General features: G+C 27.0%; 1 long non-coding RNA gene across 4 annotated transcripts; it reads left to right on the top strand.

Moving 5' to 3' along the window:
• The first annotated feature begins 1,147 nt into the window (after nt 1–1,147).
• On the top strand, nt 1,148–20,405 carry LOC105670699 (uncharacterized). Of its 4 annotated transcripts, none has more exons than XR_010890255.1 (5): nt 1,148–4,379; nt 4,587–9,534; nt 9,624–14,197; nt 14,396–19,239; nt 19,438–20,405. It is a non-coding gene; the product is annotated as an uncharacterized lncRNA (long non-coding RNA). The 4 variants fall into 4 exon arrangements; XR_010890254.1 differs by having other exon boundaries at nt 14,396–19,344; XR_010890256.1 differs by having other exon boundaries at nt 9,624–14,302; nt 14,396–19,344.
• Nucleotides 20,406–21,389: the final 984 nt, after the last annotated feature.

Here is a 21,389-nt window from a genome sequence, read left to right as displayed (position 1 = left end):
GGTTTTTTTTTCGGGGAAAGGGAGCTTTAAAATTCACACTTAAAATGAAACAGTATGACCAAAAGTCAGGATAATTTTATGTTGCACACTAAAAAATATAAAAATGTTACATTGTTTAATAAAAAATACAATTAATTTGTATAGTAACATAATTGTAAATTGATATCGAGAATTCTTGGTTTTTCTTAAATAATCAGATTAACTGGATTGCTTAAATAATAAAAAAATTTGTCTATATATATATATATGTATATGGCTGCTAGATGTTTCTCAAGTAACTTATTTAAATCCTTTTACAATATGAACATCTTAAAGTAGATATTATATACATTCGAACAACAGTATAGAGCTGGAGAAGCTATCATAATTATTTGTGAGCAAGGACATTGGCATAAAATTTGAATTATTAAAATTGTGACTATATTTAAAAACAGACAAAAAATAAAAATGTTTAAACGCATTCTATTTAACTACAGACTTTCACTCAAAAAAATGATCTTGCAATAATAGCTAAAATTTTCTAGGTGTAAAAAATTAACTAAAACAGATAAATGATTAGCAACTGTTGTGATATTGCATATGTAATTACTTAATCAGTTTAGATGACAGAAACAGAATATATATCTGTATTGTTTGTGAACTTTAAAAAGAAAGTTTCTCTAAAGCGGCTATCTATATAAGATCAATTACGTGTTAGATCATGCAATGAATAACATTTAGCAATGGTACCTAAATTTTTCAGAAGCTATTGCTAGAACATTACTGCTATAAATTCTATATGTGACAAACAATGTTTTCACAGATACGAAAAATAGCGATACATTCTTGTTGCAATATCTAGAAATCTAACTACATCAGCGAAATATTTTTTTGAGTGTTTTACTTTTTGCTGTTAAGTTAATAAAAAAATAAAGTATATTAATTTAATTTTGCAGAGGGGGATAAAGTTAACCTCCAAATCCTCCCCACTCCTTGGGTGCGCCTCAACAATAAATAATTCTTTGTAACTAAAAAAATAAATGGCGCGTATAGTGCGCGCTGGTGTGTCGAGTTTAATAAAATTACTTAGTTCATTTTTCTACACTCAAAAAAATATTTTGCTGATGTAGTTAGATTTCTAAATATCGCAACAAGAATGTATCGCTATTTTTCGTATCTGTGAAAACATTGTTTGTCACATATAGAATTTATAGCAGTAATGTTCTAGCAATAGCTTCTGAAAAATTTAAGTACCATTGCTAAATGTTATTCATTGCATGATCTAACACGTGATTGATCTTATATAGATAGCCGCTTTAGAGAAACTTTCTTTTTAAAGTTCACAAACAATACAGATATATATTCTGTTTCTGTCATCTAAACTGATTAAGTAATTACATATGCAATATCACAACAGTTGCTAATCATTTATCTGTTTTAGTTAATTTTTTACACCTAGAAAATTTTAGCTATTATTGCAAGATCATTTTTTTGAGTGTACCACAAAATTTATCATAACTTTTGCTTTCACTCAATATATTTTATATTATTAAAAAATGCCGAAATTATTTTTGCACACAGACGAATAGCTCTGTCAAAATGTGTGTTAACAAAAATATTTAAACAAAATAAAATGTTAAATAAAATATTAAAATAATCTTTATTTTAATACGAGTATTTAAGATTAAATTAAAGCAAATTAAAGCACATTAAAAACTGCTATTAATAAACAAATAAGAATAAAATAAAATAATACAAAATTTATACCAATAAATCGAGGCGTTTTTGTAAAGAAAGTTGATGATAATGCCATATCTGAAAATAAATTAGCTGGTTAAATACATACACGTAATAATTTTTTATGCGATATGTATTGAGTCAATCATATGTATTTATTTCTGCAATGAGTATATTAATTGCATTTAATGCAGCATAAATAATTTAAAAAAAAATGCGTTTTTCTTGGTATAGAAAAATAAATTTCTCTGATGCAGCCATAATTTGTAAGTAATTTTATTTAATACACATAGATAATATAATATTTGTACATTATTTCTTACAAAATATTTGTGTAAAGGATACGCGCTGTTACGTTTATTTTGCTGAAATGTTATCACTACACGAAAAAAATTTTATATCAAAAATTACTATGTACGGCAGCTGCGGATAATAAAAAAATTAAAAAAAATTTTTACGATATTTTTCACATGTGAAACATAGTGAATATTTTTGATTCGCGACTTCATGGTCCGCGGTTATTGCAGTACATAGTAATTTTTGATATAAAATTTTTTTTGTGTATACAAACTCGGCATGAGATGTTACCACGTGTTTTGATCATTGCTAGCTAGATTTGTCCGACGTATCAATATTTACATTCAAGTGAAAAATAATTATGCGTCTTTTCTCTTTCTCTACTATACTCATCGACAGAAAGGTTCTTGTATCAGTTCATGTTAGTTCATCGTATTCAGTTATACGCGTCACTTCAAACGGACGTAATGTCTACATCACTTAATATTGCAAATAAAAAACATGTGTGGGAATACTATGTGAAACTATCGGATTTTAAAGCACAGTGCAAGTTTTGCGAAAATAAATATATATATATAAAAGATACAAACTTAAAAACACATATGGCAGTGCATCATATAAAAATTTGGAAATACGAAGAAGAGAAAACAATAATAAAAGGGCCATGGATGTTTTTCAAATATTTAAACAAATTATATTCACAATGTGTTATCTGTGATGCACAAGTTCTGTCTACATTTGAATATGTAGAAAATCACTTGAGTTCACATTCTGAAAAACGGGAGAATCATACATTACGCAGTTGGCCATGGAAATATATGACAAAAAGAGATGATTTTGTAGTGGAGTGTAATATTTGTAATAGGAATGTATCTCTTTGGGTTCATGTTCAACTGGATGTTCATATGAAAATGAAACATTGGGACAAATTGAAAAATACGCAAGAAACACATGACACAGTTGGTTCATCAGAATGCGTTTCATCACTTCAAACGAACACATTGTCGAAGTCACTAAAAATTGTAACTAAGAAGCATCTGTGGAAATATTTTGTTAAACTGCCGGATTTTAAAGCGCAGTGCATGTTTTGTGAAAACATATATTATTATATAGACAATGGAAATTTCTATCATCATATGGAAAAATATCATAAAAAAATTTTTAAATACGAACAAGAAAGAAAACTAATAAAATTTCCATGGATGTATTTCAAGTATTTAAACGAATCACGTTCACAGTGTATTATTTGTGACGCAAATGTTCTGTGTACATCCGAATCTGTAGAAAAGCATTTGAGTTCACATTCTGAAGAACAACGAAAGAATTATATCCTTTGCGGTTGGCCATATAAATATTCGACAAGGAGAGATGATTTTGTAGTGGAGTGTAATATTTGTAATAAGAATGTATCTCTTTATGTTCATACTCACCTGGATGTTCATATAAAAGTGAAACATTGGGATAAATTGAAAAATACGCAAGAAACACATGACACAGTTCGTTCATCACAATGCGTTTCATCACTTCAAACGAACACAACGTCTAAGTCACTAACTGTTGTAACTAAAAAGCATGTGTGGAAATATTTTGTAAAACTGCCGCATTTTAAAGCGCAGTGCATGTTTTGTGAAAAAAAATTTTATTATATAACCGTTGAATCTTTCCATATGCATTTTGCAAGACATCATAGAAAAATTTGGAAATACGAAGAAGAAAAGAAACTAATAAAATTGCCATGGATGTATTTTAAGTATTCAAACAAATTATATTCACAATGTATTATCTGCAATGCAAATGTTCGATCTACATCTGAATCTATAGAAAATCACTTGAATTCGCATTCTGAGAAACAACGAAAGAATCATATCCTTCGCAGTTGGTCATATAAATATTGGACAAAAAAAGATGATTTTGTAGCGGAGTGTAATATTTGTCACAAGAATTTTGCTCTTAGTATTCACCACAGGCTGATTTCTCATATAAAAATGACACATTCGGACAAATTGAATAATACAAATTAAAGAAATACATAACACAGTTGGTTTGTCAGAATGCGTCTCATCACTTCAAACGGACTGTCTATACCATTGAAAAATTGTTATATATTGTTTACAAAATTTCCACCTTAGGTTTAACAAATAAAAAAATGCATGTAAAAATTTGTAGTGTGGATCAAAAATACCGAAGTTTACACAGATCATCAAGATATATTTTATATATTTTAACTCATTAAAATTTCAATGAAAACATTTTACTTACCTGAGAGTTTAGAAGATCACTCGCATTTTAAGGAACAGTTAAAAAAGCATACATTTCAGAGTTGGCTATGGAAATACTGTACCAAAAGTAATGTTTTGAAGTAGAAGGTAATATTTGTCACTGATACATATTCGTTATTACTAGAACTAATTTAAATGACTATATTAAGGATGACTATCATTTGGCAAGTTAACTACATTAAATAAAAAAATGTTCGTAAATTTAATTGATATTATATTATTTAATATTAATATTATTATGTAAAATTAATTTTACATTACATTAATCATTATGTATAATTATTGTTTATACAGATTAAGCCGGAAGTTGACAATGGAAAATGATGGTAACGGCATCCAAGTTACATCACAACCAGCAATATTGGCAGTTTTAATTTTAACGATTTTAATTTATTTACTATAATTATGAATTTTACTATATTTTAAATTTATAAACTATATTCTTAAATTTATTAATTAAAACAATTTAATGAAATAATCATTGACATCTCTGTAAAGAGAAAAATACCGATAATATACAGTATAATTTCAAATATTATAGTTTTATATAATTTGTGAATTTTGACGCATGTTGTAATTTTTTTATATATTTTCATTATTTTTTTGTACTTTATATAGTGTCAATTTTTTATTATAACTTTTGTAATAGTTTCCGAATGTAATACATTTAATTGTCGGTGAAATATATCAGTTTAAATTTTAAAATTATGTTTGTTCAAGAAATGTTTATGTTATACATAATGCATTTATCATAAATAAATCAACATATAAATTAAATAAATACATCATAAGAGAGTGTCATTTTATTATTTAAAGGTATCATTTTCACATATGATTTGTACGGTTTGCAGTGAATGCAGGTTGTTTTACTTTTTATTTCATTCATTATTTTATCGGGATGCGTCAATTTTTTTGTCAATATTATTCACAAAAATTCACAGATAGAATCATAATCGAGAACTCATTCATCAAAAATGTTCCGTTCGGCATTTTCGCAGATATATAATGGGTGCTGCTTAATTAATACGTTACATTTGTCTTAATGTTTTTGAAATATCAGATAATACTAAAAATTTATTATTAAATTTTTATAAATTATTGATATTATTAAACAGCAAAGCCTTCGATTAAGATGCAGCTTGTAATAACATTTCAAAATTACATTAATGTTAATTTCTCATCACGTTGGAAATCCGCTACTTTTTAACGTTTTTTTTATATATTCCAGCCGTTTCACGAATTATCGTATTTTATTTCGCTGAATGAAATCCACAATGTTTGAAAACTAATCCAAAAGCTGAAGCTGCAAATATAAATTGGAAATTTTTCTGATAGAAACGTTCGTGTTTTTCGCTAAGAAGATTGCAAAGCGGAAAATTCTGAAGATGTCAAGGAGATAATCGCTTCGAGTAGTGACAACATGCGTAATTGCATCAATATTAAGATGATAATAATTTAGGATAAAAAGTGACTTAATAATTATCGTCGGAAATATTTACAATGTCATAGCACGAAAACTGTAATCAAGCAGCATTATTATTTTGACATCGTGATTGTTTCAATCATTAGCATGAAATGTGACAATGTACTTTACATTATACGAGTGCACTATTATGAAATTTATTACCGAAGTTAGTACGTATATTATTACATGTAGAGAAAAGCGAAATAGATTAGCTTGTTGATGAAATTAATTGCAGTGTTTATCAATATCCTATCTTAAAAAAGGCATGATAGATTTTTATTGTTGCCTTTCTTCTGCGATACTAACCATTTTGCTTAAACATTAATTTTTACATATGATTTATACGGTTTGCTGTTATTATTTTTACAGAAAATATTTAAAGTGTTTTCCTTGATACATTTCCGTCTTTTTTGTTTAAATATTTTTTGAAGTCAAAGACGTAACTCTATTAGTTTAGTATAAATGCTCACTAGAAATTTGATTCGATTATTAATTTTCAAATTATACTACGCTATATATTTATGTAATAACCTAATCACAAGTTTAAGTAATTTTAATATATTTTTACACGTGAATAATAAGACTTGTGTTAAAAAGTACTACAAATTGCGACAATGATATAATAACATATAAATAATGGTAATATAATATTATTTTTATTAAACATAGTTATAATAAATAATTCTTTGCCACTAAAAAAATAAATGGTAATAGTGTGCGCTGGTGTGTCAAATTTAATAAAATTACTTAATTCATTTTTCTACCATGAAACTTATCATAACTTTTGCCTTCACTCAATATATTTTATATTATTAAAAAATGCCGAAATTATTTTTGCACACAGACGAATAGCTCTGTCAAAGTGTGTGTTAACAAAAATATTAAAACAAAATAAAATGTTAAATAAAATATTAAAATAATCTCCATTTTAATGCGAGTATTTAAGATTAAATTAAAGCAAATTAAAGCACATTAAAAACTGCTATTATTGTACAAACAAGAATAAAATGATGTAATACAAAATTTATACCAATAAATCAGAACGTTATTGTAAAGAAAGTCGACGATAATGCCATATCTGAAAATAAATCAGGTGGTTAAATGCATACACATTACAATTTTTATGCGAAATCTATTGAGACAATCATATCTATTTATTTCTGCGATCAGTACATCTATTGCACTTAATGGTGTATAAATAATTTTAAAAAATACGCATTTGTCTATATATAGTCATATCCATTTCTTTGATACAGTTGTAATTTGAAAGTAATTCTATTTAATACACAGAAATAATATATTATATGTGCATTATTTCTTACCAAATATTCGTGTAAAGGATACGCGCTATAACGCCTGTTTCGCTGAAATGTTATTACTGCACGGAGAAAATTTTATATCAAAAACTATTATTACTACGGCAGTAGCCGCGGATCATAAAAAAATTATAAAAATTATTACTGTGTCTTTCACATGTGAAACATAGTACAAAATTTTCGGTTTGCGGCTTCATGGTCCGCTGTTAATTAATGCCGTATATAGTAATTTTTGATATAAAGTTTTCTCCGTGTATACATACTCGGCATGAGATGTTACTGCGTGTTTTGATCGTTCTTAGCTAGAATTGACCGACAAATTAATATTTACATTCAAGTGGAAAATAATTATGCGTCTTCTTCCTCTACTATACTCATCGACAGAAAGGTTCTTGTATCAGTTCGTGTTAGTTTATCGTATTCAGTTATACGCGTCTTAGTCATTTCAAACGGACATAATGTCTACATCACTAAATATTGCAAATAAAAAACACGTGTGGGAATATTATGTGAAACTATCGGATTTCGAAGCACAGTGCAAGTTTTGCGAAAATAAATATATATATTTAGGAGATCAAAACTTAAAAAGACATATGGCATTGCATCATATAAAAATTTGGAAATACGAAGAAGAGAAAACAGTAATAAAAGGGCCATGGATGTTTTTCAAATATTTATACAAATCATATTCACAATGCGTTATCTGTGATGCACATGTTTTGTCTACGTTCAAATATGTAGAAAATCACTTGAGTTCACATTCTGAAAAACAACGGGAAAATCATACATTTCGCAGTTGGCCATGGAAATATTCGACAAACAGAGATGATTTTGTAGTGGAGTGTAATATTTGTAATAGGGATGTATCTCTTCATGTTCATGCTAACCTGGATATTCATATAAAATTGAAACATTGGGACAAATTGAAAAATACGCAAAAAATACATGACACAGTTGGTGCATCAGAATGCGTTTCATCACTTCAAACGGACACATCGTCTAAGTCACTAACTATTGTAACTCAAAAGCATTTTTGGAAATATTTTGTTAAATTGCCGGATTTTAAAGCGCAGTGCATGTTTTGTGAAAACAAATATAATTATATAAACACCGCAAATTTCTTTAATCATACGAAAAAATATCATAAAAAAATTTTGAAATACGAACAAGAGAGAAAACTAATAAAAATTCCATGGATGTATTTCAAGTATTTAAACAAATCACATTCACAGTGTATTATTTGTGACGCAAATGTTCTGTCTACATCCGAATCTGTAGAAAATCATTTGAGTTCACATTCTGAAAAACAACGAAAAAATTATATCCTTTGCGGTTGGCCATATAAATATTCGACCAAAATAAATGATTTTGTGATGGAGTGCAATATTTGCAATAAGAATGTACTTCTTTCCGTTTATAATTATTTGGACGCTCATATAAAAGAGAAACATTGGGACAAATTGAAGAATACGCAAGAAACACATGACACAGTTGGTTCATCAGAATGCGTTTCATCACTTCAAACGGACACAACGTCTAAGTCACTAACTATTGTAAGTAAAAAGCATCTGTGGAAATATTATGCAAAATTGCCAAATTTTAAAGCGCAATGCATATTTTGTAAAAAAAAATATTATTATATAACCGTTAATACTTTCCGAATGCATATTGCAAGACATCATAGAAAAATTTGGAAATACGAAGAAGAGAAAAAACGAATAAAATTGCCATGGATGTATTTCAAGTATTCAAACAAAGTATATTCACAATGTATTATTTGCAATGCAAATGTTCGACCTACATCTGAATCTATAGAAAATCACTTGAGTTTGCATTCTGAAAAACAACGAAAGAATCATATGCTTCATAGTTGGCCACATAAATATTTGACAAAAAGAGATAATTTTGTAGCGGAGTGTAATATTTGTCACAAGAATTTCGCTCTTGGTATTCAGCATTCGTTGATTTCTCATATAAAAATGACACATTTGGACAAATTGAAAAATACAAATTAAAGAAACACATGACACAGTCGATTCGTCAGAACGCGTTTCGTCAATTCAAACGAACTCTGTTTAACATTGAAAAATTGTTATATATTGTTAAAATGTTTCCCTTAGGTTTAACAAATAAAAAAATGCTTATAGAAATTTTTAGTCTTGAACAAAAATGCCAAAGTTTACACGGATTATCAAGATTCATTTTAAATATTTCTACTCATTAAAATTTTGATGATAACATTTTATCTGAAAGTTTGGAAGATTACTCGCATTTCGAAAAACATTTACAAAACATACATTTTAGAATTGGCTATGGAAATACAGTTCCGAAAGTGATGGTTTTGAAGTAGAGTATAATATTTGTCACTGACTATATTTGTAGCTATTAGAACTTATTTAAATAACTATATAAAGAATGAACATCATTTGGCAAGCTAATTAAATAGAATGAACAAATGTCCGTAAGTTTGATTGATATTATTTTTAATATTATTATGTATAATTAATTTTACATTACATTAATTATTATGTATAATTATTGTTTATATAGATTTATCCGGAAGTTGACAATGGGAAATGATGATAACAGCGTCCAAGCATCACAACCTGCAATAATGGCAGTCTTAATTTTAACAATTTTAATTTATTAATTAAAATAACAATTTTTACTATGTTTTAAATTTATAAACTATATTCTTAAATTTATTAATTGAAACAATTTAATGAAATAATCATTGACATTTCTGAAAAAAGAAAAATACCGATAATTTACAGTATAATTTAATTTCAAATATTGAAGTTTTTTATAATTTGTTTATTTTGACGCATGTTGAAATTTTTTTATATTTTTTCATTATTTTCTGTACTCTATATAGTGTCAATTTCTTATTATCATTTTTGTAATAGTTTCCGAATGTAATACATTTAATTGTCGGTGAAATATATCAGTTTAAATTTTAAAATTATGTTTGTTCAAGAAATGTTTATGTTATACATGATGCATTCATCATAAATAAATCACCATATAAATTAAATAATTTTATTGTAAGAGTGTTATTTTATTATTTAAAGGTCATTTTTATATATGATTTGTACGGTTTGCAGTAAATGCAAGTTGTTTTATTTTTTATTTTATTCATTATTTTATCGGGATGCGTCAATTTTTCTGTCAATGTTATTTACAAAAATTCACGTATAGAATCATAATCGAAAGCTCATTCATCAAAAACTGTCCAATCGAAATTTTCGAGATTATATAATAGGTGCTGCTGAATGAATTTGTTACCTTTGCCCCAATTTTTCTGAAATATTAGATAATAATAAAAATTTTGTTGATAAATTTTAATAAATTATTGATATTATTAAACAGCAATGTCTTGCGGTTAAGATGCAGCCCTTAATGATATTTCAAAATTACATTAATGTTAATTCCTGATCACGTTAAAAATCTGCTATTTTTTAAAGTCTTTTCTATATATTCCAGTTGTTTCATGAATTATCGTATTTTAATTGCCTAAATGGAATACACAATGTTTAAAAACTAATTCAAAAGCTGAAGTCTGCAAATAAAAACTGGGAATTTTTATGATAAAACCTCCGTGTTCTTTGATAAGAAGATTGCAAAGCGAAAGATTCTGAAGATGTCAAGGAGATAATCGCTCCGAGTAAAGGCAACATGCGTAATTGTATCGGTATCAGGATGATAATAATTTAAGATAAAAAATGACTGAAAAATTATCGTCGGAAATATTTACAATGTTATAGTACAAAAACTGTAATCAAGCAGCATTATTATTTTCACATTGTGATTGTTTTATTCATTAACATAAAATATGACAAATTTACTTTACTTACATTATACGAGTGCACAATTATGAGATTTATTACCGAAATTGTTGCGTATATTATTACATGTAAATAAAAGCGGAATAAATAAGCTTATTGATGAAATTAATTGCAATGTTTATTAATATTCTATCTAAAAAAGGCATGGACAATTTTCATTCTTTCTTACTTCCGCGATATTAATCTTTTTGTTTAAACATTAATTTTTACATATAATTTATACGGTTTGCTGTTATCTTTTTTACAGAAAATATTCAAAGTGTCTTCCTTGATACATTTTTGAATTTTTTGTTTAAATCTTTTTTGAAGTAAAAGACGTAATTCTATTAGTTTAATATAAATGCTCACTAGAAATTCGATCCGATTATTAATTTTCAAATTATACTACGCTATACATTTATGTAATAATTCAACTAAATGTATTTTATATTATTAAAAAATGCCAAATTTATTTTTGCACACAGACGAATTACTGTCAAAGTGTGTGTTAACAAAAATATTCGGACAAAATAAAATATTAAAATAATCTTTATTTTAGTACGAGTATTTAAGATTACATTACAGCAAATTAAAGCACAATAAAAACAGGTATTAATAAACAAATAAGAATAGAATAAAGTAATATGAAATTTATACCAATAAATCGAGGCGTTTTTGAAAAGAAAGTTGGTAAAGAACGATAATGCCATATCTAAAAATAAATCAGGTGGTTAAATGCATAAAAGTAATAATTTTTTATGCGATATCTATTGAGTAAATCATATGTATTTATTTCTGTAATAAGTATATTAATTGCATTTAATGCAGCATAAATAATTTTAAAAAAAATGCGTTTTTCTTGATATAGCCAAATAAATTTCTTTGTTACAGCCATAATTTGTAAGTAATTTTATTTAATACACATAGACAATATATTATTTGTACATTATTTCTTACAAAATATTTGTCTAAAGGATACGCGCTGTTACGTTTATTTCGCTGAAATGTTATCACTACACGAAAAAAATTTTATATAAAAAATTACTATGTACGGCAGCTGCGGATAATAAAAAAATTATAAAAAATTTTTACGATATTTTTCACATGTGAAACATAGTGAATATTTTTGATTCGCGACTTCATGGTCCGCGGTTATTGCAATACATAGTAATTTTTAATATAAAATTTTCTCCGTGTATAGATACTCGGCATAAGATGTTACCACGTGTTTCGATCATTGCTAGCTAGATTAGTCCGACGTATCAATATTTACATTCAAGTGAAAAATAATTATGCGTCTTCTTTCGTTCTCTACTATACTCATCGACAGAAAGGTTCTTGTATCAGTTCATGTTAGTTCATCGTATTCAGTTATACGCGTCACTTCAAACGGATATAATGTCTACATCACTAAGTATTGCAAATAAAAAACATGTGTGGGAATATTATGTAAAACTATCGGATTTTGAAGCACAGTGCAAGTTTTGCGAAAATAAATATATATATTTAAAAGATCAAAGCTTAAAAACACATATGGCAATGCATCATATAAAAATTTGGAAATACGAAGAAGAGAAAACGATAATAAAAGGGCCATGGATGTTTTTCAAATATTTAAACAAAGTATATTCACAATGTGTTATCTGTGATGCACAAGTTCTGTCTACATTTGAATATGTAGAAAATCACTTGAGTTCACATTCTGAAAAACAACGGGAAAATCATACATTTCGCAGTTGGCCATGGAAATATTCGACAAACAGAGATGATTTTGTAGTGGAGTGTAATATTTGTAATAGGGATGTATCTCTTCATGTTCATGCTAACCTGGATATTCATATAAAAGTGAAACATTGGAACAAATTGAAAAATACGCAAGAAACACATGACACAGTTGGTTCATCAGAATGCGTTTCATCACTTCAAACGAACACATCGTCGAAGTCACTAAAAATTGTAACTAAGAAGCATCTGTGGAAATATTTTGTTAAACTGCCGGATTTTAAAGCGCAGTGCATGTTTTGTGAAAACATATATTATTATATAGACAATGGAAATTTCTATCATCATATAGAAAAATATCATAAAAAAATTTTTAAATACGAACAAGAAAGAAAACTAATAAAATTTCCATGGATGTATTTCAAGTATTTAAACGAATCACGTTCACAGTGTATTATTTGTGACGCAAATGTTCTGTGTACATCCGAATCTGTAGAAAAGCATTTGAGTTCACATTCTGAAGAACAACGAAAGAATTATATCCTTTGCGGTTGGCCATATAAATATTCGACAAAGAGAGATGATTTTGTAGTGGAGTGTAATATTTGTAATAAGAATGTATGTCTTTATGTTAATACTTACGTGGATGTCCATATAAAAGTGAAACATTGGGACAAATTAAAAAATACGCAAGAAACACATGACACAGTTCGTTCATCACAATGCGTTTCATCACTTCAAACGGACACAACGTCTAAGTCACTAACTGTTGTAACTAAAAAGCATGTGTGGAAATATTTTGTAAAACTGCCGCATTTTAAAGCGCAGTGCATGTTTTGTGAAAAAAAATATTATTATATAACCGTTAAATCTTTCCATATGCATTTTGCAAGACATCATAGAAAAATTTGGAAATACGAAGAAGAAAAGAAACTAATAAAATTGCCATGGATGTATTTTAAGTATTCAAACAAATTATATTCACAATGTATTATCTGCAATGCAAATGTTCGATCTACATCTGAATCTATAGAAAATCACTTGAATTCGCATTCTGAGAAACAACGAAAGAATCATATCCTTCGCAGTTGGTCATATAAATATTGGACAAAAAAAGATGATTTTGTAGCGGAGTGTAATATTTGTCACAAGAATTTTGCTCTTGGTATTCACCACAGGCTGACTTCTCATATAAAAATGACACATTCGGACAAATTGAATAATACAAATTAAAGAAATACATAACACAGTTGGTTTGTCAGAATGCGTCTCATCACTTCAAACGGACTGTCTATATCATTGAAAACTTGTTATATATTGTTTACAAAATTTCCACCTTAGGTTTAACAAATAAAAAAATGCATGTAAAAATTTTTAGTGTGGATCAAAAATACCGAAGTTTACACAGATCATCAAGATATATTTTATATATTTTAACTCATTAAAATTTTAATGAAAACATTTTACTTACCTGAGAGTTTAGAAGATCACTCGCATTTTAAGGAACAGTTTAAAAAGCATACATTTCAGAGTTGGCTATGGAAATACTGTACCGAAAGTGATGTTTTGAAGTAGAAGGTAATATTTGTCACTGATACATATTCGTTATTACTAGAACTAATTTAAATGACTATATTAAAGATGACTATCATGTGGCAAGTTAACTACATTAAATGAAAAAATGTTCGTAAATTTTATTGATATTATTGTTAATATTATTATGTAAAATTAATTTTACATTACCTTAATCATTATGTATAATTATTGTTTATACAGATTAATTTGGAAGTTGACAATGGAAAATGATGGTAACGGCATCCAAGTTACATCACAACCAGCAATATTGGCAGTTTTAATTTTAACGATTTTAATTTATTAACTATAATTATAAACTTTACTATGTTTTAAATTTATAAACTATATTTTTTAATTTATTAATTGAAACAATTTAATGAAATTATCATCGAAATTTCTGTAAAGAGAAAAAACCGACAATATACAGTATAATTTCAAATATTATAGTTTTTTATAATTTGTGAATTTTGACGCATGTTGTAATTTTTTTATATATTTTCATTATTTTTTGTACTCTATATAGTGCCAATTTCTTATTATAACTTCTGTAGTAGTTTCCGAATGTAATACATATAATTGTCGGTGAAATATATGAGTTTAAATTTTAAAATTATGTTTGTTCAAGAAATGTTTATGTTATACATGATGCATTCATCATAAATAAATCACCATATAAATTAAATAAATACATCATAAGAGAGTGTCATTTTATTATTTAAAGGTATCATTTTCACATATGATTTGTACGGTTTGCAGTAAATGCAGGTTGTTTTACTTTTTATTTCATTCATTATTTTATCGGAATGCGTCAATTTTTTTGTCAATATTATTCACAAAAATTCACAGATAGAATCATAATCGAGAACTCATTCATCAAAAATGTTCCGTTCGGCATTTTTGCATATATATAATGGGTGCTGCTTAATTAATTTGTTACATTTGTCCCAATTTTTCTGAAATATCAGATAATACTAAAAATTTATTATTAAATTTTTATAAATTATTGATATTATTAAACAGCAAAGCCTTCGATTAAGATGAAGCTTGTAATAACATTTCAAAATTACATTAATGTTAATTTCTCATCACGTTGGAAATGCGCTACTTTTTAACGTTTTTTTTATATATTCCAGCCGTTTCACGAATTATCGTATTTTATTTCGCTAAATGAAATCCACAATGTTTGAAAACTAATTCAAAAGCTGAAACTGCAAATATAAATTGAAAATTTTTTTGATAGAAACGTTCGTGTTTTTTGCTAAGAAGATTGCAAAGCGGAAAATTCTGAAGATGTCAAGGAGATAATCGCTTCGAGTAGTGACAACATACGTAATTGCATCAATATTAAGATGATAATAATTTAGGATAAAAAGTGACTTAATAATTATCGTCGGAAATATTTACAATGTCATAGCACGAAAACTGTAATCAAGCAGTAATATTATTTTGACATCATGATTGTTTCAATCATTAGCATGAAATGTGACAATGTACTTTACATTATACGAGTGCACTATTATGAAATTTATTACCGAAGTTAGTACGTATATTATTACATGTAGAGAAAAGCGAAATAGATTAGCTTGTTGATGAAATTAATTGCAGTGTTTATCAATATCCTATCTTAAAAAAGGCATGATAGATTTTCATTGTTGCCTTTCTTCTGCGATACTAACCATTTTGCTTAAACATTAATTTTTACATATGATTTATACGGTTTGCTGTTATTATTTTTACAGAAAATATTTAAAGTGTTTTCCTTGATACATTTCCGTTTTTTTTGTTTAATCTTTTGTTTAAATATTTTTTGAAGTCAAAGACGTAACTCTATTAGTTTAGTATAAATGCTCACTAGAAATTTGATTCAATTACTAATTTTCAAATTATACTACGCTATATATTTATGTAATAACCTAATCACAAGTTTAAGTAATTTTAATATATTTTTACACGTGAATAATAGGACTTGTGTTAAAAAGTACTACAAATTGCGACAATGATATAATAACATATAAATAATGGTAATATAATATTATTTTTATTAAACATAGTTATAATAAATAATTCTTTGCCACTAAAAAAATAAATGGTAATAGTGTGCGCTGGTGTGTCAAATTTAATAAAATTACTTAATTCATTTTTCTACCATGAAACTTATCATAACTTTTGCCTTCACTCAATATATTTTATATTATTAAAAAATGCCGAAATTATTTTTGCACACAGACGAATAGCTCTGTCAAAGTGTGTTAACAAAAATATTCAAACAAAATAAAATGTTAAACAAAATATTAAAATAATCTCCATTTTAATGCGAGTATTTAAGATTAAATTAAAACAAATTAAAACACATTAAAAACTGCTATTATTGTACAAACAAGAATAAAATGATGTAATACAAAATTTATACCAATAAATCGGGACGTTATTGTAAAGAAAGTCGACGATAATGCCATATCTGAAAATAAATCAAGTGGTTAAATGCATACACATTACAATTTTTATGCGAAATCTATTAAGTCAATCATATCCATTTATTTCTGCGATCAGTACATCAATTGCACTTAATGCTGTATAAATAATTTTGAAAAATACGCATTTTTTTTTATATAGTCATATCCATTTCTCTGATACAGTTGTAATTTGAAAGTAATTCTATTTAATACACAGAAATAATATATTATATGTGCATTATTTCTTACCAAATATTCGTGTAAAGAATACGCGTTATAACGTCTATTTCGCTAAAATGTTATTACTGCACAGAGAAAATTTTATATCAAAAACTATTATTACTACGGCAGTAGCAGCGGATCATAAAAGAATTATAAAAATTATTACCGTGTTTTTCTCATGTGAAACATAGTACAAAATTTTCGGTTTGCGGCTTCATGGTCCGCGGTTAATTCCGTACATAGTAATTTTTGATATAAAATTTTCCCCGTTAATACATACTCGGCGTAAAGTATTACCGCGTGTTTTGATCATTGTTAGCTAGATTTGACCAACGTATCAATATTTACATACAAGTGAAAGATAATTATGCGTCTTCTTTCGTTCTCTACTATACTCATCGACAGAAAGGTTCTTGTATCAGTTCTTGTTAGTTCATCGTATTCAGTTACACGTGTCACTTCAAACGGACATAATGTCTACATCACTAAATATTGCAAATAAAAATCATGTGTGGAAATATTATGTGAAACTATCGGATTTTGAAGCACAGTGCAAGTTTTGCGAAAATAAATATATGTATTTAAAAGGTACAAACTTAAAAAAACATATGACATTGCATCATATAAAAATTTGGAAATACGAAGAAGAAAAAACGATAATAAAAGGACCATGGATGTATTTTAAATATTTAAACAAATCATATTCACAATGCGTTATCTGTGATGCACATGTTCTGTCTACATTTGAATATGTAGAAAATCACTTGAGTTCACATTCTGAAAAACAACGGGAAAATCATACATTTCGCAGTTGGCCATGGAAATATTCGACAAAGAGAGATGATTTTGTAGCGGAGTGTAATATTTGTAATAAGAATATATCTCTTCATGTTCATGATTACTTGGATGTTCATATAAAAATAAAACATTGGGACAAATTGAAAAATACGCAAGAAACACATGACACAGTTGGTTCATCAGAATGCGTTTCATCACTTCAAACAAACACAACGTCTAAGTCACTAACTATTGTAACTAAAAAGCATTTGTGGAAATACTTTGTTAGAATGCCGGATTTTAAAGCGCAGTGCATGTTTTGTGAAAACATATATTATTATATAAACAATGGAAATTTCTATAAGCATATGAAAAACTATCATGAAAAATTTTTGAAATACGAACAAGAAAGGAAACTAATAAAATTTCCATGGATGTACTTCAAGTATTTAAACAAATTACATTCACAGTGTATTATTTGTGACGCAAATGTTTTGTGTACATCCGAATCTGTAGAAAATCATTTGAGTTCACATTCTGAAAAACAACGAAAGAATCATATCCTTTGCAGTTGGCAATATAAATATTCGACAAAAAGAGATGATTTTGTGGTGGAGTGTAATATTTGTAATAAAAATGTACCTGTTACTATTTATAATTATTTGAACGCTCATATAAAAGAGAAACATTGGGACAAATTGAAAAATACGCAAGAAACACGTAATACAGTTGGTTCATTAGAATGCGTTTCATCACTTCAAACGAACACAATGTCTAAGTCACTAACTATTGTAAATAAAAAGCATCTGTGGAAATATTATGTAAAACTGCCAAATTTTAAAGCGCAATGCATATTTTGTGAAAAAAAATATTATTATATAACCGTTGATACTTTTCAAATTCATATTGCAAGACATCATAGAAAAATTTGGAAATACGAAGAAGAGAAAAAACGAATGAAATTGCCATTGATGTATTTTAAGTATTCAAACAAATTATATTCACAATGTATTATTTGTAATGCAAAGATTCAATCTACATCTGAATCTATAGAAAATCACTTGAGTTCGCATTCTGAAAAACAACGAAAGAATCATATCCTTCGCAGTTGGCCATACAAATATTTGACAAAAAAAAATGATTTTGTAGCAGAGTGTAATATTTGTCACAAGAATTTTGCTCTTGGTATTCACCACAGGCTGATTTCTCATATAAAAATAACACATTCGGACAAATTGAATAATACAAATTAAAGAAACACGTAACACAGTTGGTTCGTCAGAACGCGTTTTGTCACTTCAAACGGACTATCTATACCATTGAATGATTGTTATATATTGTTAACAAAATGTCCATCTTAGGTTTTGCAAATAAAAAAATGCATGTATAAATTTTTACTCAAACAAAAATACTAAAGTTTACACGGATCAAGATACATTTTATATATTTCACCTTATTAGAATTATAATGAAAACATTTTACTTATTTGAAAGTTTAGAATATTACTCGCATTTTAAGGAACAGTTAAAAGAGCATACATTTCAGAGTTGGCTATGGAAATACTGTACCAAAAGTGATGTTTTGAAGTAGAAGGTAATATTTGTCACTGATACATATTCGTTATTACTAGAACTAATTTAAATGACTATATTAAGGATGACTATCATTTGGCAAGTTAACTACATTAAATGAAAAAATGTTCGTAAATTTTATTGATATTATTGTTAATATTATTATGTAAAATTAATTTCACATTACATTAATCATTATGTATAATTATTGTTTATACAGATTAATCCGGAAGTTGACAATGGAAAATGATGGTAACGGCATCCAAGTTACATCACAACCAGCAATATTGGCAGTTTTAATTTTAACGATTTTAATTTATTTACTATAATTATGAATTTTACTATGTTTTAAATTTATAAACTATATTCTTAAATTTATTAATTAAAACAATTTAATGAAATAATCATCGACATCTCTGTAAAGAGAAAAATACCGACAATATACAGTATAATTTCAAATATTATGGTTTTATATAATTTGTGAATTTTGAGGCATGATGAAATTTTTTTACATATTTTCATTATTTTTTGTACTCTATATAGTGCCAATTTCTTATTATAACTTTTGTAGTACTTTCCGAATGTAATACATATAATTGTCGGTGAAATATATGAGTTAAAATTTTAAAATTATGTTTGTTCAAGAAATGTTTATGTTATACATGATGCATTCATCATAAATAAATCACCATATAAATTAAATAAATACATCATAAGAGAGTGTCATTTTATTATTTAAAGGTATCATTTTCACATATGATTTGTACGGTTTGCAGTAAATGCAGGATGTTTCACTTTTTATTTCATTCATTATTTTATCGGAATACGTCAATTTTTCTGTCAATGTTATTCACAAAAAGGAAAATAGAATCATAATCGGAAATTCTTTCATTAAGAACGTTCCGTTCAGAATTTTCGAAGTTATATAATAGGTGCTGCTGAATTAATTTGTTACCTTTGTTTCAATTTTTCCGAAATATCAAATAATAGTAAAAATTTATTAATAAATTTTAATAAATTATTGATATTATTAAACTGCAATGTCTTGAGGTTAAGATACATTACGGTCCGTAATAACATTTCAAAATTACATTAATGTTACTTTCTCATCACGTTGGAGATTCGTTTACTTTTTAACGTCTTTTCTATATATTCCAGCCGTTTCAAGAATTATCGTGTTTCACTTCGATGAATGGACTTCTCAATGTTTGACTAATATTTCAAAAGCTGAAATCTGCAAATAAAAACTGGATATTTTTTTGATAAAAACGTCTGTGTTCTTCGGTAAGAAGGTTGCAAAGCAGAAAATTCTGAAGATGTCAAGGAGATAATCGCTCCGAGTAGTGGCAATATGCGTAATTGCATCGGTAGTAAGATGATAATAATTTAAGTTAAAAAATGACTTAATAATTATCGTCGGAAATATTTGCATTGTTATGGCACGAAATCTGTAATCAAGCAGTATTATTATTTTGACATCGTGATTGTTTCATTCATTAGCATGGAATGTAACAATGTACTTTACATTATACGAGTGCACTATTATGAGATGTATTACCGAAATTATTGCATATATTATTACTTGTAGATAATAGTGGAATAGATAAGCTGTTGATGAAATAAATTGCAGTGTTTATCAATATTTTATCTAAAAAAGACATGGATGATTTTCATTTTTCCCTTTTTCCGCAATATTAATTTTTTTGCTTAAACATTATTTTTTACATATGATTTATACGGTTTGCGGTTATTGTTTTGTGTTTTATAAAAAATATTCAAAGTGTCTTCTTTGATACACTTCCAAATTCTTTGTTTAAATCTTTTCTGAAGTCAAAGACATAATGGTTAACTATTATACGCGCTGTAACGTCTATTTCGCTGAGATGTTATCACTACACGAAGAAAACTTCATATAAAAAATTATTGTGTACGGCAGTAGCCACGGATCATGAAGGAATTATAAAAATTTTTACTATATTTTTTACATGTGACATATAGTAAAAATTTTCGGTTCGCAACTTCATGGTGCGCGGTTAATGCAATAAATAGTAATTTTTGATATAAAATTTTCTCCGTGTATACATACTCGGCATGAGATGTTACTGCGTGTTTTGATCGTTCTTAGCTAGAATTGACCGACAAATTAATATTTACATTCAAGTGGAAAATAAT

The sequence above is a fragment of the Linepithema humile genome, chromosome 5 (genome assembly GCF_040581485.1).
Source record: "Linepithema humile isolate Giens D197 chromosome 5, Lhum_UNIL_v1.0, whole genome shotgun sequence".
Taxonomy (NCBI): domain Eukaryota; kingdom Metazoa; phylum Arthropoda; class Insecta; order Hymenoptera; family Formicidae; genus Linepithema; species Linepithema humile.
Note: the sequence above shows the minus strand (reverse complement) of the source record. Positions and strands in the feature narration are given on the sequence as shown.